The 23,713-nt window shown below is 37.5% G+C and overlaps 1 protein-coding gene and 1 long non-coding RNA gene across 2 annotated transcripts in view; both read right to left on the reverse strand.

Moving 5' to 3' along the window:
* Positions 1 to 23,713, reverse strand: part of LOC115414140 (protein kinase C-binding protein NELL1-like) — an 806,279-nt gene that overhangs the window by 400,739 nt on the left and 381,827 nt on the right. The window lies entirely within an intron of this gene.
* Positions 4,810 to 5,455, reverse strand: LOC115414153 (uncharacterized). The gene is made up of 2 exons (XR_003934582.1): positions 5,419 to 5,455; positions 4,810 to 4,986 (listed from the first exon to the last, which is right to left on the reverse strand). It is a non-coding gene; the product is annotated as an uncharacterized LOC115414153 (long non-coding RNA).

Consider the following 23,713-nt stretch of genomic DNA (forward strand, 5'->3'; position numbering starts at 1 on the left):
CGTGACTGTAAGGCTATTGTATTCCAAAATTACTAATATCTCAAAAAATATTGGTACTATCAACTTGCCGTTTTTGCTAGTCTCTTCCTGGAACAAAAATACATAAGTATGCCAAACTGCCGTAGTCAGCTGTTTCCAGATTTTGTGTGAATCCATGGACACACACAGAGGCCACTTGGCTTTTACAATATAGATAAATATGCTAATAAAGTATTGCTAAAACTACTGAAATGTACAAAAGCTAACTCTATACTACAGATGAAAAACATGTACAACAAATAAGGATATATACAGGTAATATATGTTATATACAAAGAAAGATTAAGAAAACAAGGCGCACGTGTTGTGACTATTGCACTGAGGCAGGGTGAGTATATCATTATACAGGGTGGGGAAGCAAAATTTACAATGAACATTTAGTTGTTTTTTCTCAGCAGGCACTATGTCAATTGTTTTGAAACCAAACATATATTGATGTCATAATCATACCTAACACTATTATCCATACCTTTTCAGAAACTTTTGCCCATATGAGTAATCAGGAAAGCAAACGTCAAAGAGTGTGTGATTTGCTGAATGCACTCGTCACACCAAAGGAGATTTCAATAATAGTTGGAGTGTCCATAAAGACTGTTTATAATGGAAAGAAGAGAATGACTATGAGCAAAACTATTACGAGAAAGTCTGGAAGATACACTGAACAAAAATATAAACGCACCACTTTTGTTTTTGCTCCCATTTTTCATGAGCTGAACTCAAAGATCTAAAACTTTTTCTGTGTACACACAAGGTTTATTTCTCTCAAATATTGTTCACAAATCTGTCTAAATTTGTGTTAGTGAACACTTCTTCTTTGCTGAGATAATCCATCCACCTCACAGGTGTGGCATATCAAGATGCTGATTAGACAGCATGATTTTTGCACAGGTGTGCCTTAGGCTGGCCACAATAAAAGGCCACTCCAAAATGTGCAGTTTTATCACACAGCACAATACCACAGATGTCACAAGTTTTGACTGTGCGAGGAAAATGGTGGTCACACCAAATACTGACTGGTTTTCTGACCCCCCTGGACCACCCAATACAGTAAAACTGCACATTTTAGAGTGGCCTTTTATTGTGGCCAGCCTAAGTCACACCTGTGCAATAATCCTGCTGTCTAATCAGCATCTTGATATGCCACACCTGTGAGGTGGATGGATCTCAGCAAAGGACAAAGGAGAAGTGCTCACTAACACAGATTTAGACAAATTTATGAACAATATTTGAGAGAAATAGGCCTTTTGTGCACATAGAAAAAGTTTTAGATCTTTGAGTTCAGCTCATGAAAAATGGGAGCAAAAACAAAAGTGGTGCGTTTATATTTTTGTTCAGTGTACTATTAAAGAAGAATGGGAGAAGTTGTCACCCGAATATTTGAGGAACACTTGCGCAAGTTTCAGGAAGCGTGTGAAGGCAGTTATTGAGAAAGAAGGAGGACACATAGAATAAAAACATTTTCTATTATGTCAATTTTCTTGTGGCAAATAAATTCTCATGACTTTCAATAAACTAATTGGTCATACACTGTCTTTCAATCCCTGCCTCAAAATATTGTAAATTTTGCTTCCCCACCCTGTATATCAATATCACTTACTGATTTAATTCCCTTGCAATTATCTTATCAATTCTCATTTGATTAGAGAATAAACTACAGTACAAATGACTTGCATTGACTCTTTAATGTCAAATATGCACAATCATTTTGCATTTGATTGGAACAAACCTCATAAAGGTTTTATAAAAGTGGGGTTAGAGGAGTGTGACATGTACCTGCTGCAGCCTCTCAATAGAGGGGATGCACATACGTCACTTCCCCCCTGGCCCACGCCCCTTTAAGTCAGACCGAGTGGCAAAAACAAACCTGTTCAACATGGTGGAGCATAGCAGTAACTACAGCGAGACCGGGAAAAATGTGGAATATAACATGAAATTAAAGACAATTGGACTGGACATGGATCCATACAAGCTACCAAACAAGTGGTCTACAAATATTGATATGTGGCCGGAAATCACATATCCTGACATTTATATGAACCTGATTTCAACACTGGGAAAATCCACAATGCAAAGGCTGAAAGCATACAAAAGCCAAAGAGTTGTTGACATCCTGGTCATTGTTAATTAGAGGATTACAGCTGGTGAGTGCTTTCAGTTCAACATACTATTGTTTTGGAGGTTTTCTGTCAGTGCAGACGTATTTTCTTGGCGGTGATTGCCAAGGTAAAGGCCCAGCAGTAGTGCTCACAGTTCACTACTGATTTACTGGAGTTGAACCCTTAGTATTGACCCAAGTGAGTGGATGATCTACTGGTACTGTGGAGATTTAAGTAGAGTTAACATCAAATACTTGATCCAACACAGCTACAACAGCTTTGTGCTAGAGTACCCCCTTATTTGGAAAACTAGGTTAGCCTCAGTTTAAGCTAGTTTACAAATCATGTAGAGCACAAGGTTCAGAATCACACAACTGAAGACAAAAACGTTTCAGTTATGAAATATAGAACTAAATGACAGATGCTAACATTAAGAGCTTTACTAAAAAGTAATATTAGCCAAAACGATATGTAATTTAAGGTATGATTTTACATAAGAATACAGCATAAATTAACGTTACCTGACACAAATCCAGGTTTCGTTGCCTGGATTCCAGTTATTTCTACGAATTGCAGCGATCCATCTGCTTCTTCTGTCTTTGGCTTTAGGTTGCCGCTAAAACGACAGCGCCGAGTGCTTTTTAAACCTATTTGTGCGATCAATGGCACAACAGCTCTTCCCCATTTTTCAGATTGTTCTAAAGTTTTCGCAGTATTCAAACCAAAGCTGCTAATCGTCTCCCTCTTTCTGCCACTGAGAGGACATAACCGCAGTGACTTCCACTAGCGGTGACATCACGTGCATACCCTCTGTAGTAAAACAGCGAATCGATTGTGAAAGCAGGTTGACACAGTGAAATGGTGCAAACATTAACAGTATCGACAGAACCCAGAGGAGTTTCATGTTAGCGGCTGCAACAGAGAACACATTGCTGTAGGCTCCGCCCCCTTTGCCACCGACCCCTTCACTAAGCGGCCAATCAGAGCTACAACATTGGGGTGTAGTGGTTAAATGTTGGTGCATGTTGGAGGTATTAATCTCTTTGTCATAATGGAAGCTCTGCAACTGTAAATGTAAATGGCCTCAGTGTCGTCTTTACTGGTGAATTACAACCATACTCTGGAGCAGGGATGTCCAACTCAGTTTAATTCAGGGGCCACATACAGTCAAAGTTGATCTCAAGTGGGCCAGACCAGTAAAACTGTAGCATAATAACCTATGAATAAACACTCTAAAAATGTCTCCCAATTTTAAAAAGTAAAAGTACAGTTTTACCAATATTATGCCTCAGATCAACAAAAGCACAAAACATTAAGTAACAGGCAGAATATTATTAAAATTCCACTTATTTTAAGGTTGTTCATGGTTGTTTAGTTTATTTACATTTTTGTGTAAGGATAGTTTGTAATTGTAAACATTGTCATTGTGTAATTAAATTTATTTCACAGTAAAACAGAGACAAATTTGGAGTTGTCATCGTTTACATATTATTATGTTACTATTTTATTACCAATCCACTTGAGATTGAATTGGTCTGAATGTGGATCCTGAACTGAAATGTTCTGTTATTATCTTCTGTGTAATTTTTGCATTTCACAAATTTGGCCCATGGATCAGAATGGACCCTATGGAGGGCTGGTTTTGACCCCTGGGCCGCATGGTTGACACCTCTGCTCTAGAGTGAACTGAACCAAAACACAGAAATGATGATAAGCGGAATCGTTAAGCAAAAAGACTAACGACTCCAAAGAATTGAGCTACTGGGATTCCAAAGTGGTTCTGGATTCCCACCCCGACCTTGGACATGTTACAGACGTGTACTTCCATGTTTCCGCGGCTGCCGGTGTCGTTATGTGTGACCAATGCTCGGCGGGGAAAGTGTCCGAAACTGTCAGTTAGAGCGGATTAGCCGGAACGTCGGGCCAGGTTTTGCACTCCGGGTGGAGACACATCGTGTTTTCCCTGAGCTTATCTGAAAACCCAGGACAGTCGCTGACGTCCACCACACACACACCTTCATCCCCACTGTGGAAGCTCTGCAGGCAGGCGCTGGACTTGATTAGCTCATTTCTAGCCTCTGTGGACATGACTCCTGCAGGTCTGCACTCCCAAGGATCTGCTCTGTCGGGATTTGGAGTTACAGCATCCCTGCCACTATAAGTCCGTCCGTCTGTCCATCCCACACACAGAAACCACAAGCTCAGCTCATCTGATCTGCAAACATACGATAACTGCACCTCTATCAGTTGTAGCGGCATTGCACAAATCCGCAAATCCATAAATGACTTTCTAAATCCTAAATGATCTGCCCAGGGTGGATCGACACATGGATATGATTTATCAGCTGTAAACATCTCAGCACATGAGGACGCAACGTCAGGCATGAGAACCAGCAACCAGAACGTCCAGTAGAGAATGACATGGAGATGTACAGGTTCACCCAAAACCAAACTCAGGGATCCTACAGGGTTCTACAAGTGAAATCTAAGACTTTTTAAGGCTACTTAGAACTAAATTTAATGCCCATTTCACGACCATACTGGGAAAAATGTGTTCCTAGAATTTAGGAAAATTAGTTTATTTACTTCAATGCCTTGATTCTGGTGAACAGTAGCTCAGAGGTCGCGTTAACCGAAAATATTACCTCATTCAGATTTTTTTTTAAAAGACGACAAGAAATTCTATAGGCCGTCCATCATTTTGACAGATTCAAATACTGAAGGTAATCTACAAAAGAACGTTTTCACAAAACACTGTGAACGGAACCTGGACCAGGATCGCCGGTCTGTCTATAAACAAGGCATCAAACAGTCCATAACAGCATCCTACCAGTATATAACCCTACAGCGCCTGTATAAAACCCTACGGTGAGTGTACATAACCCTACTACAGCACCTGTATATAACCCTACAGCACCTGTATATAACCCTACAGCGCCTGTATATAACCCTACGGTGAGTGTACATAACCCTACTACAGCACCTGTATATAACCCTACAGTGCCTGTATATAACCCTACAGCGCCTTTATATAACCCTACGGTGAGTGTACATAACCCTACTACAGCACCTGTGTATAACCCTACAGCACCTGTATATAACCCTACAGCGCCTTTATATAACCCTACAGTGAGTGTACATAACCCTACTACAGCACCTGTATATAACCCTACAGGGCCTGTATATAACCCTACAGTGCCTGTATATAACCCTACAGCGCCTATATATAACCCTACGGTGAGTGTACATAACCCTACAGCGCCTGTATATAACCCTACAGCACCTGTATATAACCCTACAGCGCCTGTATATAACCCTACAGCGCCTTTATATAACCCTACGGTGAGTGTACATAACCCTACTACAGCACCTGTATATAACCCTACAGGGCCTGTATATAACCCTACAGTGCCTGTATATAACCCTACAGCGCCTATATATAACCCTACAGTGCTTGTATATAACCCTACAGCGCTTGTATATAACCCTACAGCACCTGTACAGAACCCTACAGTGCCTGTATATAACCCTACAGCGCCTGTATATAACCCTACGTTGAGTGTACATAGCCCTACAGCGCCTGTATATAACCCTACAGCGCTTGTATATAACCCTACAGGGTCTGTATATAACCCTACAGCGCCTGTATATAACCCTACAGCACCTGTACAGAGCCCTACAGGGTCTGTATATAACCCTACAGCGCTTGTATATAACCCTACAGCACCTGTACAGAACCCTACAGGGCCTGTATATAACCCTACAGCGCTTGTATATAACCCTACAGCACCTGTACAGAACCCTACAGGGCCTGTATATAACCCTACAGCGCTTGTATATAACCCTACAGCACCTGTACAGAACCCTACAGGGCCTGTATATAACCCTACAGCGCTTGTATATAACCCTACAGCACCTGTACAGAACCCTACAGGGCCTGTATATAACCCTATAGCGCATGTACAGAACCCTACAGGGTCATTCTATGGCAATTCAACCAATGGTCCCCACATGACCCCCTCAGAAAATTCTAAAAAATTCACACTTGTTCACCTACCAGATAAACAAACACATCTGCAATTTTAATGTCATATCTGTAATAGTTTAGGAGATACAGCCCTTTGAAAATTAATGGTTTTTTTTTTTTTTTTAATTTTGCAAATTTGCTTTTCGGCCAACTTTGAGGAGCTGTATCTCCTTAGGTATTCAAGCCACACTGCTGAAACTTACTGTCTGGGGTGAAATCCCCCTGAAAAGACCATAATTTGCATCAAAATAATTGTAGGTGCCTTCATGTTTGGTCCATGAGGCCTTGAAATCAGGCGAAAAGGCTAATTCTTCCAAATGTCCTCTCTCTTCAGACTTGCACTGTGCCATAATGGATGAATGTAGAGACCTCTTTTTTTTTTTTGCATGTATTCTGATAGTCAAGGTGCAACAATATACTGCAAAAAGACCGACTACATTTCAATGAAAAGTGTTGCTGTGAGGCCATGAATAAAATGGGTCGCTTTAAATTTTTCACAAAAATACTCTTTATTTGAGCACCCAAATTACCATGTGGCCAGTTAATGAAAATTTTGAAATTTTTACCATGTCTTCATATATGTTTCAAGATATTGTGCATAAAATTTTAGCTTTGGGATAGAACTGGTTCTATTTTTAATATTTTTTTTACTGCATGACTATATTTTCTTCCAATTGTATACAAACGTAGGTGTAAATGGCATTTTTAACAGTATAATGGTATTGATTATTGCACAAGTTATGATAATACTTGAGATATTTGAACTAGGGTGTGGAACTGCATGATGATTCAGATAGAATAATTATAGATTTCCCAGAACTGGCTCAGGTTGATGCCTGTAGTAGAGACTTCTGGGAAATTGGATGGAGCTGGTCAGTTGACCCAATTTCACCAGAGTCAATGACATAAATGTAGCTAAGATTTCCCAGAATCACCAATTTTCAGAAAGCCTGTTTGTCTTGATAATGTCTTTCTGTGACATTCATCCTTTAAGATCGATCCAACAACACATTTTTCCTCCATAATGAATAACTTTGTTCAGGATTATGAATAGAATTCCCAAAATTAGGCTGGCCAGCATCATAAAAATTCTGGGTGTGTCAATTTACCTCAAGATCTCTGTTTCACATAACCATAACCCTAACCCTCAGTGTGTAGTGTTTGATGCGGCGTGAACATACATGCGTATAGCTTATGATGCGTACAGGTAACACAACAATTAAAAGTGACATGTATATTTACATGAGTCACGATTTCACGTTGATTTATCAGCTAGCAGCAACTACAGCTGCCGGATCATTGAGAAGTTTTTGAACATTAAAAACTACAAAATATGTCTTATTCCTAAAAATGGCAGATAATAATGTGTTATGATGGAATTTTGCGACCTTGTCCGTCAAAATGACAGACAATAAAAATGCGTAGCACAACCTCTGCAGTAGCTCAGTGTAAATATCAATACTTGAGAAAATCTTATGAGCATCTCTGTACGCAGCATGCACGGCTTAAGATTAAACATCTACGACTAACCAACAAGTATAAGTAGACTCAAAACAAAAGACATATGCACTAAAATCAGTAAAAGTGAAAAATAAATATATAATGAAGAAAAGCAATACACCAATTAAATAAAAGACACATGCATGACACCAAGAAAAATACAATGCTGCTGACAAAAGAAGAAAAATCATGGGAGTTAATGCCAAAAAAAAAACCGATGGAAAAAACTCCACAGTAAATGTAAATATGCTGCAAAATCAAACAAGAAAATAACACTTGTCTAAAAACCTGGGTGAAACTTGTGACTTTACGAGTCAATCAATGCTATCTTCTATCTGGAAGTTAAAGTTCACTCGTCTGATTTTCACTTGCCTTTTACATTTTCACTGAGCAAGCACAAAGATAAACAAGATATCGATTAAAGCCTCCGAGCAGAGAGATCTGTATGGATTTTTAGAGTGTATAAACACATATCAGATGGATATGACTGTATTAATTAACGTCACTGATAATTAAGATGAAACGGGCTTTACTGAGCTAGTTTCCAATTAATGGTGCTGCATGTAATTATGACTCTGAGGCCTGATAACGAGAGATCAGAGCAACAACATCAGATTTATCACAGCATTTCCACCCTTTTAGTACTCTCTTAATAAAATGATTAAATTGTTTTCTGTGATACAAGCGTGTGGCCAAAAGTATGTGGACGGAGGCTTTTCCTGGTGAATCGGTCATTTATCTGATACACGAAGAAACAGAAAGACAGATTCCAGACGATTCTTGTGACAATGACAATACAGTTCTATTCTATTCTATTCTATTCTATTCTATTCTATTCTATTCTATTCTATTCTATTCTATTCTATGTTATGCTCATCTATGCTATTCTATTCTGTTCTATGCTACACTATTTTATTCTATTCTACTGTATTCAATTCTATAATATTCTGTTCTGTTCCATTCTATTCTATTCTATGCTATTCTATTCTATGCTACTCTGTTCTATTCTATGGTATGCTATTCTACTCTATGCTGTTCTGTTCTATGATATTATATTCTATTGTGTTCTATTCTATTCTGTTCTGTTCTATGCTATGCTATTCTGTTCTATTCTATTCCTTGCTATTCTCTTCTGTTCTATTCTGTTCTATTCTATGCTATTCTATTCTATGCTATTCTGTTATACTCTACTCCTTGCTATTCTATTCTATTTTATTCTATTCAGTTCTATTCTATTCCTTGCTATTCTGTTCCATTCTATGCTATGTTATGCTGTTCCATTCTATTCTATTCTATTCTATTCTATTCTATTCTATTCTATTCTATTCAGTTCAGTTCTATGCTATGCTATTCTATTCTATTCTATTCTGTTCTATTCTATGCTATTCTGTTCTATTCTATTCTATTCTATTCAGTTCTATTCCTTGCTATTCTATTCTATTCAGTTCAGTTCTATTCCTTGTTATGCTCTTCTATTCTCTTCTATTCTCTTCTATTCTATTCTATTCTATTCTATTCTATTCTATTCTATGATCCTGTAGTGTGTACTTTTTGCGGAGGCTGAGGACAGTAATGCCCCAGGATCTACACATGAACTAAAGCCTGATACACAATAAAAGAAAAGCACAAAGCTCTGCAGTGGGTTGTTGGGACGGCTCAGACAACATGGAAACACAGCTGGAGGACATTTATGTGTCCAGATGTTGGAGCAGAGGTGAAACACCTCCTCAAACTGCTCCCTCTGGCAGCTGGTGTAGGACACTTCACTGACAAAACACCAAAATAAAACACCAAGAGCCATAAAACAGTTGAATACTGTCCAAGCAGCACACATGACACTGCACCTTAACTGTCTATTATTGTCTTATACAAGAGGTGTCAAACATAGGGTCCATTCGCCAAAATAGGCCGCCAAAGGGTCTAATTGGGCCTGTGGGATAAATTTATGAAGTGCAAAAATGACCCTGAGGACATTTAACAGTCAATGGTGTCAAAATCATTTTAGTTCAGGGGCCACATCGCTGCAGAAATCTAAATCTTACCAAGTGTATTTTTCTCATTTCTAGTCAAAATCACACTTAAAATAAGATGTAATCAACGAAAGAGTAACTTTTCAGTGAGATATAAGAACTTATTTTTAGACAATAGATCTGGAAAAGCTTATTACAAGAAATCTTACCCAGATAATTTTCACTTGTTACACTGGCAGATTTTTTTTTGCTTATTTCAAGGTTTTTTTTTTTTTTTTTTTTTTTTTGTTGCTTAATTCAACCAAAAAAAAAAAAAAAATGTGCCAATGGAACACGTGCAAATTAGCTTGGTAAGATTTCTTTAAAACAAGATTTTCCAGATCTATTGTCTAAAAAAAAGTCTCTATATCTCACTGAAAATTGTATCCAAATCCGTCCATAACTTTTTGAGTTATCTTGCTATCTTGCTATCTTGCCCCCGATCACCACCAAAATTTAATCATTTGTTCCTTGTGCCAATATCAACATTTCCTGAAAATTTCATGAAAATCTATCCATAATTTATTGAGTTATTGTGCTAACAGTCAAACAAACACACAAACAGACAGACAGACAAACCCCACTGAAAATAACCTCTGCCGTTCCTTGGCGGAGGTAATAAAAAGGAGTGAAGGAGAGCAGAAATGTGGGGGTGTGTTGTCAGCGGAGATTGACTGGAGATCAGGGACATCATAACGAGTCTCCCCAGAGGTTGTTCGCTAAGGGGCCACATCAGAGAACCGGTCCCTGAACCCGGGAGTTCAGCTGAAGAAAAGTGAGCTGAACAAACAGAAACAGCCCCTGCTTGGTTTTGATGTGCTGGCCTCACAGTGGGCTCTAATCTTATTACCCTGAACCAAAAAAAAAAAAAAAAAAAAAAAGAACAGCAGGGCGGAAAAAAGAAGATGCTGCTCAGACCTGATGATTGACAAGCATGTGAATGTCATAACGCACATTTAATCACATCTATATTCATTAATTGTCTCCCAAACAAAACACACAGCAAGCCAAGCAGCAAATCTAATCAATTCCACCTTCATACATGAAAACTGCCGGCGCACAAGAGCTTCTGAGGAGTTCCAGAGCACCACAGGGGCTAATGCTGCCATTAATGTGAGAACAGTGACCTAAGAGGGTTCTTAACTGAGCATGAGAGCATTTCTATGAAAATGAGCATTAAATCCTCCAGCGGCTCCCTTTCTCTCCAACTGTTCTGACTTTTTACTCTAATGTGTTCGCCCATAAACATTTCCGAGGGTGCAGCGTGGTGATGGAGTCGGTAATTTGAGGCGTAGAAGGAACAGAGGAGCCACGAGAGAGAGGTTGTAAAGTCATCGAATAAGAGGGAGAAAGGAGGAGGAGGAGGAGGGGTGGGGGGAGGGTGTAATTTGGGTGAATTGAGGAAAAAAGGCCATGTGTGGTGAAAAGACCGATCTGTGCTATCGAGGTGCACTTGGGTTAACATTAAACCCACGCTGGGATCTGGGCGATAACAACTGGTCATTTGGGAGGAGGAGGAGGAGGAGGAGGAGGAGGAGGAGGAGGAGGAGGAGGAGGAGGAGGAGTCTCCAAGGCTGAGGAACAGGGGAGGTGTGTTGTTTGTGTTAAAATGATGCAACTGTTACCAACACCGACACCGTCTTCATTTGGAGCTTTAGTCTAAGACAGGGGTGTCAAACTCATTTTAGTTCAGGGGCTACATCCAGCCTAATATGAAATAAAGTGGGCCGGACCAGTAAAATAATACAGTCTACTCTCGTTAAACCGCCCGCCGTTATACCGCCATTTTCACTCACTGCCGACCAAAACCATTGCACAAAAATCCCCAATGCATTATTCCATTAGCTACCGCCATTTCCGCCTATCACCATCCGCCAGCCCAGTTCCATGCACAAACAACACTTATACCATTGATTTCCCGACCGTTATACCGCCAGCGTGATTGCCATCGAGTACACATAAATTTTAACAATGCACTGAAACAAACGCGCCACACGCTGATCGCGACAAGCTACAAGTAGGTCTACGGAACGGCCACCGTTCATTTATCCCAGAACACTCAGTAGGTCAGGATGTCGGGAAGAGGACGTGGGATTAAGCCAAAGCCTCAAGATGATGGGGTGTCATTTCCCGACACGGTATAATAATGCTTAAAATGTTTCCCCACTTTAAATGATCCCTTACAACATAACAGAATCAAGATTTATTTAGAAACACAATTAGAACGGGTTAACGGAGGCAGCATAGACATCATATAGTAAAGACATGCACATTATGGACGCAACCCGTTGTAACGCCATTTTCGCTATACCGCCAATTTGGCCGTGAACGGAAGTTGGCGGTATAACGAGAGTAGACTGTATAAAGAATAGGATAAGAACTTAGAAATAATATCAAATCCAAAGTTTTCTCTATGTTTTTGGGTGAAAAAAGTAAAATTCTGTGATTAAAATGTTTACACTTGAACATAACATGAACAAATATGAACCACCTGAAAATTAAGAAAAATAAGTGTAATTTTAACAATGTTACACCTCAGTTTATCATTTATACATGTGCATCGCAACTTACAGATCACAGTGGATCTACAAATACACAAAACATTTAATAACAGGCAGAATATTGTTAAAATACTACATACTTCTCTTAAGAAATTTCAGGTTGTTCATATTTTTTGTGAAAAGCCAGTCTGTAAATGTAAACATTTTTGTGTAATTTTACTTTCTTGACACTAAAACAAAATGAAAAAAATTAGTTTTTTTTTAAAAATAATTTATAGATTATTATGCTAGTATTTTACTGGTCTGATCCTCTTTAGACTGAACACCCTTGACAGATAACACTGGTCTACAAATTTTTAAAAATGATTTGCTTCAATGTTTTGTATTTTAATAAGATTAATTGGAAAACATATGACAAAAGTGCTGGTTTGCTGATGTTTTCAAGGTATATGATAAAGTGTTATTACACATATATATTGATTTATGTACATTCATATAATAGTTTTATAAATCTTCCACTAAATAGAACCTGTAAAGTGAATGTATTCTAATGTGCAGACAGTGTTTTGAAGTAGATCTTGTAGCTCTGAGACAAATATTCCTTTTGAGTCAAACCCATTCTCTCCTTAATTCTTGAATTTCTCATTTTGACCCAAGGCTGTGTCTTGGAAACTTCAGCCAACCAGCATTTTTAACTTGATTTTTCTTTATTAGTGACTCTCATGTGGTAAAATTTCATTACTTTTATTCTGGAAGCATTTTCCTTGCAGACCAGTGTAATATCTTCAGTGTAATTTTTACATTTCATAAATTCATCCCAGGGGTCGGATTGGACCCTTTGGTGGGCCGGTTTTGACACCTGTGGTCTAAGAGGTGGTCTGTCAACAATACAGGAATTTTTTAAAAAGTTTTAAACCCTTTTAAGACTATTATTATACAAGGTGCTTGCTCTTCATCCTAGTAAAAATTCCCGCCTTTTTCCAAACTGCTATTTTTTCCTCCAGACCTTGACCTTGCGTTCGTTGCTATGTTTATGGAATGACTTCTTGTATCATTTCGCGATAATCACTGAACAAATCATTGCATTTGTGATTTAATGGAAAAACCAACATTACGCACTTGTGGTTTTTTGACATTTAGTACATATCGGTAAAGTTTTGCACAGAGGTCCAATGGAAAAGAGACTATTAAGGGGTGATGGTGGGTCCTGAAGCCAGACCAGTTCTGATCTACAGCATTCTGTGTCTATGTTCCAGCTTCTTTTACTTCTAGTCATTATTAGCCTGTATATTTACAGTTAAAATACAACTATCAATGAAATATAAAAAACCCGCAAAAACACAGATAAAAGCATTGAAAAAAAGGCACCCCCCCCAAAAAAAACAAAAAAAACCCCAGCAAAACTCAACAAAGACACAGCACAACACACTGGTAGAACACTCCAAAACAGCACTATCACTATTATATACAATTATTTACAAGAGTTCACTGCTAAAATGAGTAGTAATAAAACAGTAATTATAAAGTAAATAAAAAAGTAAACAAAAAAGTAATAAACATCTACCATCTCTCTCTCACCGACTGCACTCTGCTGCTCTCTGCTCCGCCCACTTCCACCCCTCCCCCTGGGCCAATGCAGGCCTCTATCCTAATGTGTTCTACAGTTCAGGAGTTACGGTAATGCTATGGTTCAATGACAGTGTACGCAAAAAATGTGGCACCGGAGACACAAAAGTCCATAAAGGGTTAAACAGATGAAAAAGCTGTCAGCGGAACGACACAGTGAACGTTCCCGTGTCCTCGATCATGAGCTGAAAGACTAAATATCTAGAGGGACTCTAAGAATAGCTCTGACTACACAAACCAGAACTGATGGGAATAATGAGCCTGTGATCAACCCATTAGCAAAAACATAACGAACAGTACAGTGTGTGACCCACTGAGCTGGAACGGGAAAAAAAATACAAAGAAGAGTTTTACTTCAGTTTGAGAATTACCTCATTGAATGATATATTAGTAGTTATTGCTTTACTACATATTAGCGTAGATATACTAGATATGTAGAGAAGTAAATCAAGCATCTGTTTCCAGTGTTCATGCAGAATAGGTGAAATATATTGGGTTAAAACTTGACCATATTTGGATGTAGAAATTATATTTTCCTAAACTGCAATAAATACAGGGTGGGGAAGCAAAATTTACAATATTTTGAGGCAGGGATTGAAAGACAGTATATGACCAATTAGTTTATTTAAAGTCATGAGAATTTATTTGCCACAAGAAAATTGACATAATAGAAAACGTTTTTATTCTATGTATCCTCCTTCTTTCTCAATAACTGCCTTCACACGCTTCCTGAAACTTGCGCAAGTGTTCCTCAAATATTCGGGTGACAACTTCTCCCATTCTTCTTTAATAGTATCTTTAAGAAAGTCGACATTGCTGTGTGATGTTCTATTGGTAGCATGTTCTAAAACGCCCCAAATAGCAGAATCCAGAGGGTTTAGATCTGGGCTAGAAGGCGGCCATAAACATGATTCCCAAAAATTGCTAAAGTTGGATTTGTTGCTGTTGTCAACAAGTGTTTTGGTGTTCTTGTGTAAGATTTTAACTTCAAATCATACTTTACTGCATTTCTAACGGTCTTGTTGTCTACCTCAAGTTCAATTGCCATTTTTCTCATGGATTTGGTTGGATCCTTTAGGATTTTGGATTTGAGAGCTTTAATAAAGCTTTGGTTCGTTTTTTGTTGCTTCCTCCACTTCCAGACTTTCTCGTAATAGTTTTGCTCATAGTCATTCTCTTCTTTCCATTATAAACAGTCTTTATGGACACTCCAACTATTTTTGAAATCTCCTTTGGTGTGACGAGTGCATTCAGCAAATCACACACTCTTTGACGTTTGCTTTCCTGATTACTCATATGGGCAAAAGTTTCTGAAAAGGTATGGATAATAGTGTTAGGTATGATTATGACATCAATATATGTTTGGTTTCAAAACAATTGACGTAGTGCCTGCTGAGAAAAAACAACTAAATGTTCATTGTAAAATTTGCTTCCCCACCCTGTAAAAGCTGTGATTTGTTCACATTCACTGTATTATCAGACCTGTACTGACTGATATCAGCTCCATCTCACTGATTAGTATATTAAACATGCTTTATCTTCTTACTTTACACTAGTTGCTTTTCCATTGACCCTCAAATTGCACAAATATAACTTGCGCATAAAAATTCACCTAATGGAAAAACGACAATTTCACTAAAGCTCTCATTTTTTGATTAAAAGTTTTTTCGCTGGCAAGAAGTGGTTTTTCAGGCGTAGCGCAAATGGTATATCATGCAAAACTGCAATGGAAAGACCTTTTCCCACAACTAGAGTCAGGTGAATTAAAAAAACGGATGTTGATGGACGTTACAACAAGCGAAGAAGAAGAGTTTTAAAAGAAACATGGTGCGGTATGTGTGGACACACCTGGAAAAAGAATTATTTTTTTAAAATTTACAACGGGATAGAGGGGTAATATATAATAATCATGAATATCTCTGTAAATCAACACGATATATACGTTCGTTTTTAATGTTCATTGAATAACTTCTCATGTCATCTTGCGATAATAAACAAATCATCGCGTTTGTGATTTAATGGAAAAAAGCGACATGACGCACTTCTGTTTTTCTGACATTTAGTAAATATCGGTAACGTTTTGCTCAGATGTCCAGTGAAAAAGTGACTAGTGATATTCATGTTATGAAGGCCTAAACTCGCATCTAGTTGGAGATTCATTCAATATCTATAAACTATTCACTGATGACAAGTTTAGTCAAAGCTGTGGTTGAGGTTTTGTAGATTTTTTTGGTTTGTTTTGATAACATCAAAAACAAGAAATATTCAACTAGATAAAAACACCTTTGGTAAGTTTAACTATTAATCAATTATCTGCTTTGTCCTGCTGTTGTTATATTGGTCTCCACAACATAATATGATACAATACACGTTACCATTTTCACTTGATATTCACTACATGGACAAAAGTATTGGGACACATTGAATTCAGGTGTTTAATATCCACATATTCATATATTTGTTGGGTTAAAATAAAAATAAAAATTGTAGTTTGTTGCATATAAACAATGGAATAAGCATGTGTCTCAAACATAATTAAATTATTTTTTAAAAAGAATGTACCAAATTTTTTATTTGATGACTCAAAAGGTTTTTGATATTTCTCATTTATTTAGTTTTTTCCACCTGAATGGCCCTTCCTTCACTTACATTGACTCCTATTTGGACCTCAAATTCCAGTGAAAAGCTACCAAATATAAATATTTTTTAGGATGACGCTGAAGAAGATAATTGACTATTAATCGATTATCTGCTTTTTCCTGCTATTGCTATATTGGTCTCCACGACATAATATGCATGCAATACATGTTACCATTTTCACCTGACAGTCACTATATGGACAAAAGTAGTGGGACACGTTGAATTCAGTTGTTTCTTCCCTACTACAGGTGGAAATTAGCACTAGTGCTAGAACCTGGCACACTACATCTCTCCTTTTTAAGGTTAATGTATAATGTGCATTGTCCCTGACAAAAAAAACATAAACAGGGGTCTGGGATAAAAACTATAATGACAAATGTCAGAGTATAGTTTTATATATTTGTCATTGCATTGCATTGGTTAGTTTTGTTTAAATTGTTATCTTTGCTTCCAAAATGCCTCAGAGATGGCTTTTACTTAATTTCTCTCAACATTGTGTATTTTTTTTATCCATGATTATGATTTGAAATGTTCTTCCTCTAAATTTACAGGGTGGAGAAAGAAAAATTTACAATGAACATTTAGTTGTTTTTTCTCAGCAGGCACTACGTCAATTGTTTGAAACCAAACATATATTGATGTCATAATCATACCTAACACTATTATCTATACCTTTTCAGAAACTTTTGCCCATATGAGTAATCAGGAAAGCAAACGTCAAAGAGTGTGTGATTTGCTGAATGCACTCGTCACACCAAAGGAGATTTCAAAAATAGTTGGAGTGTCCATAAAGACTGTTTATAATGGAAAGAAGAGAATGACTATGAGCAAAACTATTACGAGAAAGTCTGGAAGATACTATTAAAGAAGAATGGGAGAAGTTGTCACCCGAATATTTGAGGAACACTTGCGCAAGTTTCAGGAAGCGTGTGAAGGCAGTTATTGAGAAAGAAGGAGGACACATAGAATAAAAACATTTTCTATTATGTCAGTTTTCTTGTGGTAAATAAATTCTCATGACTTTCAATAAACTAATTGGTCATACACTGTCTTTCAATCCCTGCCTCAAAATATTGTAAATTTTGCTTCCCCACCCTGTATAAAATGTTTTTCACGCTCCAACTGTAAATAATACTTTTCTACCACAACTATTCATCTACTTTCTTCACATCTCACTTAAGAAGAAAAATCTCCCATTAAACTTTAAGGAAATATTGATGTTTTTATCTCAAATCAGCATGAACAGGACATCTGACAGCTGTAGACATGATGCGTCCCATTATTTTTGTCCATATAGTTTGTATCGTAATATTGTACAGTAGTTTTTACAATGTTTAAAGAGCATCCAGAGGCGTTTCTTCTCATGTCAGCGGATCGTCTGAACCCGAGCCAGTAAACCTCGTCCAAACCTTTAAGAGGCAGAACGCCGACATGTCCGATCAATAGCACCCGCTGCGTTTCATATTGCTTCCTCCAGGATTAGAACGTGTTTCCCAGGGCAGGAGGAGGAGCAGCTGTCATATCAAACAGCGAGCAGGAGCCCCGCCTCCAACCAGACGCCTCCTCGGCCCCGTACGCGGCGCTACATCTTTAATGGGCCGAGTAAACACACACCGGTCTCAGTGGGAACGGTCTGAGGTGGCAGCACCGTCATTAGTGTGCGCTTGTGTTTGTGTTTCAACACATGCATATTCTGCAAACGTGGGCACATTCCTGCCATCTCTGAGATCAGCCAGATGGTTCTGAATATTAACACATTCTCCACATTCCTGCACTGTAACTGGAAATCAGAACCCCATCACACGCTGCGGAAAATGACACAACCTGTCGCAGCGTTAAACAGCTGAAATTCAACCGCTTTTGTAAATATCAAAGCAACTTCATCCACTTCCTGTTGAAGAAACATCAAAATAAAACCAGTGACTCTGTATCTCACCGACAATGTTCTATCGAGCATCAATAACAAGTTGAAGATTTAGATTTTTTCCAGTGTCAGTGGGTCGGATCACTAAAATAATAGTAGTAGTGTAACAGTAAAATAATGACCTATAAATAATGACAACTCCATATTCCAAACTGTATGCCTGTCACTAAATGTTTTGTGTCTTTGTATACATATTCTGGTTTGTTATAATGTATATAATTTGTTAAAAATACAAAGAAGAGTTTTACTTCAGTTTAATAATTACCTCATAGAACGAAATACTAGTAGTTACTGCTTTACTACATGTTGGCGTAGATATACGTGATATATAGTGAAGTAAATCAAGCAGCTGTTTCCAAAGTTCATGCAGAATAGTTGAAATATTTTGGGTTAAAACTGGACAGTGTTGGTATGTAGAAATGATATTTTCCTAAACTGTAATAAATAAAAGCTGTGATTTGTTCATGTTCACTGTATTATCACACCTGTACTGACTGATATTAGCTTCATCTCATTGATTAATAAATTAAACATGCATTATCTTCTTACTTTACAGCAGCGTTTTTCAACCTTGGGGTTGGGACCCACGTGAGGTCGCCTGGAATTCAAATGGGGTCGCCTGAAATTTCTAGTAATTGATTTAAAAAAAAAAAAAAAAGGAAAAAAAACTCACTAATAAAAAATATACTTTTGTGAATATCAACGCAACTTCATCCACTTCCTGTTGAAGTAACATCAAAATAAAACCAGTGACCCTGTATCTCACTGACCTGTTCTATCACGCATCAATAACAAGTTGAAGATTTAGATTTTTTCCTGTGTCAGTGGGTCGGACCAGTAAAATAATAGTTGTAGTATAACAGTAAAATAATGACAACTCCATATTCCAAACAGCATGCCTGTTACTGAATGTTTTGTGTCTTTAAACATATATTCTGATTTGTTATAATGTGCATGTATAAAGATAAATATTGTCAAAATTTAGCTTATTTTTATTTTATTTTTCTTTGTTCGTGGTTGTCCAAGATATTCACATTTTTTGTGAAATGATAGTTTGTACATGTAAACAATTTCATTATCTAATTTTACTTTTTTGCACTAAAATAAACAGAAAAACTTTGGAGTTGTCATTATTTATAGATTCTGATGCTGTTGTTTTCCTGATCCAGCTCAATTCAGATCATACTGGGCTGACCTCTGACTCCCTGATCATCCTTTAATTTGGCTGTTGCAGCAGTGTTGTGATTTCCATCTATAAAAATAATAATAATAATAATAATAATAATAATAATAATAACACATGGGTTTTATATAGCGCTTTTCTAAGTACTCAAAGACACCATATATATTTCTCAGCACAAACAGAATAAACAGGAATTATGTCAACAGCATTAAAACATAAGCGCATTATAAGAGCTTTGTGGGATCAGCTGGACGGAAAAAACAATGACAAAAGTCTTATGCAAAACTCCACGAAGGCTGAATGTATTGTAGCATCAGATTACTTCAGAAAACTCACAAGTCGACAGAACACAATTTGTACAAGTTAAAGGAGTGATATTTTGCTTTTTTTTTTTTTTTTAATGGAATTACACCTGTTGAAACATTTCCCTGTGGTATACATAAACTGTACATGCTTTGCTTGGGTCTGTATTTTTCATTAATTCAACTCCACAGGTCCAACCCTATTTCAACCCTATTTCTGAGTAATGACACCAGAAAGGTGGTTTTGAGTGTTGGCCCTTTAAATGCACATGAGCCACTTCAGGCCCCGCCCCCTCCAGGTTGTTGACTGTGCTGCTCTGTCCCGTTCAACCAACAACTGAACTTTTTAGGTAACTGACTCGAAGTTTTGATGATAAACAATTATGTCATACTCTGAGAAATGTTCGTCGGAAGTTTGGACCTTATATGTGCAAATGTTATGACGTGACTAGCTATAAAACATAACAAATTAAGCAGGAATTAAAACAGGTTGTAGAAATCCACTAGATTTTTGGCAAAATGAATATAAAGATAGCTTTGCAGCACCTGGAGGGTTCAAATTCAAACTTTTTGTACTATTAGGGTCCAAATACACAAATAAATGAACCAAAGACTAATAAAAGTGGGTTTAGCAAAATATGACCCCTTTAAGAGACAGCCATCCACCTTGCTTACAGTTACAAAGGGCGTACCTCAGGGGTCAATCCTTGGGCATCTTTTATTTCATTTTGTACATTGACAGTGTCATTCAGAATGTTTCCAATGCTAATTTTCATTTTTATGCAGATGACACAGTCATTTATACCTCAGCACCCAGACCGGCTCTTAAACAGCTTCAAGCCACAGATTTTATGATTTAAGACCGGTTTTAAATTTTTCAAACACAAACGCTCACTTGGTGCCTAACACCCTCTAACAAGTCCCACTGGAATGAGATAATCAACGTTAACACCACTTTGCCTGTCAGTGGTCATAACGCTATGGCCGTTTGTTGTAATGCGTTCCATCCACTGGGATTCGGATGGAGCAGTAGAAGCCTTCCACTTACAGTTAAATTGCTTGCAGAGCCAGTAATGCTGATTTAAGTCGAAAAGTGTGGTAGATTTTCAGCTAAAGATGTGATGAGACATACATATATTAACACTGAGGATTAGGTCATGAGTTATTCTTTCTAAACTGAGCCATTTCAGTCCTTTAACACAGCGATATATAAGACAGGGAATATTGCGATGTCAGTTTTTCCAATATGGTGCAGCTCTGGTCGGGGGTTAACATCCCTCTGAGGATAATAATCACATGTTTAACTTGCAGACAGGGACAGATTGGCTGGATCATTATGAAAGCACAAGGTGACTTCATCCAGGACAGAAGGATCAAACCCAGCTCTGTGGAAATCCTCCGCTTTAACAGGCCTGCGATCACAAGTAAACAATCTCATCTTCAGTCATTCAGCCGCACATTAAAATATTTATGAGGAATATTGGTTACGATTAATGACAGCTAAGAGCCACAGCCAGACACAATCTCCTGTTTGGAAAATACAAGCGGAGGAATTAATTTGCTCAGTAAAACATCTATTAGGATATCGGTGACACCCCATCAGACTGCTGCGTTTGGTTTACTACTCAAACAAAACCATAAAAACCACAATTACAGCCGACGCCAACCATCGTAGTTGAAGTTTATATCAACTCTGTCTACAGTTTGAAAATATATGTAGAGGAGACGGTGAAGGAATTTAATACAAGGTAATAGATTTCTGTGGATAATTTCATCACATGTTGGAATGATAACCCCCAAAAGCTCCATTTCGCAAAAACCAAAGAGCTTTTCCTGGACGTCCTCAGTCCTAATGTGAAGTTGTGTTCCTTTATTGTGTTTTCATGAGCATCTAAATTAAGTACAGGAAATGAATTTAGGAAAATACATAATTTATGGTGAAAAATACAAAATACAAAGAATAATATTATAATAAATGATGATAAATCACTTAAGTAAAGGTTAAAATAGAGACAAAAATTTATTTAGGAATTGCCACAAAAGTAGCACTGGGTCTTTATGGGTTAACCAGTTTGTATCTTCCAAGGTTCTTTGTTCCATTCATTTACTCTGAAACTGGTCATGATGTTGTGTAGGCAACAAAAAATAAAATAAAACAAAAAAATAAAATCATGTCCAAAAGCACTTCAACTAAACATAGCCTTTTTCTTGAATATACCTAATACTCTCCACCTATGTGCTTGCATTATCCTCTCTTTATTTTCTGAAGTTGGCGCCTGTGATGAGCAGCCTGAGCAAGAATTTCCTGCAGATGATCAATAAAGTATCTATTCTATTCTATTCTATTCTATTCTATTCTATTCTATTCTATTCTATTCTATTCTATTCTATTCTATTCTATTCTATTCTATACCACCAGAGGGAGAATGTGAGAGTGAATGAATAATGGGTCAATAATGTAAAGTGCTTTGGGTGTCTAGAAAACCGCTATATAAATCCAATCCATTATTATTATTACTATTATTACTATTATTACTATTATTACTATTATTATTATTATTATTATTATTATTATTATTATTATTATTCTATTCTATTCTCTGATTTGCAACCCTGAAACAACACCACAAATCACACTGTAACTTCCTGACCAACAAATTCATAACACAGGGTTTCTGCAGGTATCAGCCAATCTAATTTAATGCCCTTTTTAATGCCACTTTAAATAAATTTAATGCCCAAGTCCAACTGCAGATACAGTTTTATATATAGTTTTATGACAGGCGTTGACAGGCTTTTACCAGGTTCTGAATAGTTCCTCCTCCAATCCCTTCTGATGAAACTTGCATTTTCCCATTTGTCCGACATTTGCTAATATTCCCTCCGCTCTTTCGCCACAGCATGAGCACGCTCACAACACGTTGCATTCCAAGCATCCGGTGTTGTGACTTTGTGTATTGACCATAAACAATAGTCAATTAAAGGGTTTGGCCTGTCAATCATCACACTATTGTTATGACCCTGGGTCATAATTTGTCTATTTATATGTATAGGTATGTGTTTTCTGTTTAGTGTGTGTGTTCTCCCCTGTCCTGTAGGTGTGCTGCGCCCTTTTGTGTCTGTTTGTTGCAGGAAGTGGATTGGTGGAAGGTGATTCCATGGCCCCTTTAAAAATGGCCCTGGAGCTTCCGTCCCCACTCTCTCTTGCCTCTTGCCAGCTCTCAACCCTGTGTTCATGTGTGTGACCGTCAGTCTTTGTGTGCTCCTGCAAAATTCGATTGTTTATAGTTGTAAATAGTTTTTGTAAATTGAACCTTTTTCTGATAGGGGAGGTCGGCTCTTTTGTTTTCCCGTTTTCTCCTGTTTTTGGTTAGGAAGCTCAGGTTAGTTTTCTGTATTTTATTTCTTGCATTTATTTTGGATTAGGTAAGTGAGTTTGAACCAGAAGAGATTTTGTTTGTTGTTTTAGCCACTCCCTCCCCTAACCCTTCCTTAGTTGTTGAGAAAAATACAAATAATAAATATTGTAAACTTTAGTTTTCGACTGACGTGTGTGCTTGGGAGCTGGGAGGGGACAAAGTTGAGCACATTATGTTCGCCCTGGTAAACCCCTAGGCCAGGGTGTAACACTATACTTCCCATCAAATTATTAAATGTTTACATGATCAAAATAAATCATGAATAACAATGCTTTTTTCCATCAAGTGTATTTCATTTTATAATGCCTCTTGACATCGAATTTAATGCTTTTTAATGACCTGCAGAAATCCTGTAACAGTTCCTGGTAAATAGTAAATGGACTGGACTTATATAGTGCATTTTCTACACCGTCATGGTGCCCAAAGCGCTTTACAAAGTCTCACATT

This window comes from Sphaeramia orbicularis, chromosome 3, assembly GCF_902148855.1.
Source record: "Sphaeramia orbicularis chromosome 3, fSphaOr1.1, whole genome shotgun sequence".
NCBI classification, from domain to species: Eukaryota; Metazoa; Chordata; class Actinopteri; order Kurtiformes; family Apogonidae; genus Sphaeramia; species Sphaeramia orbicularis.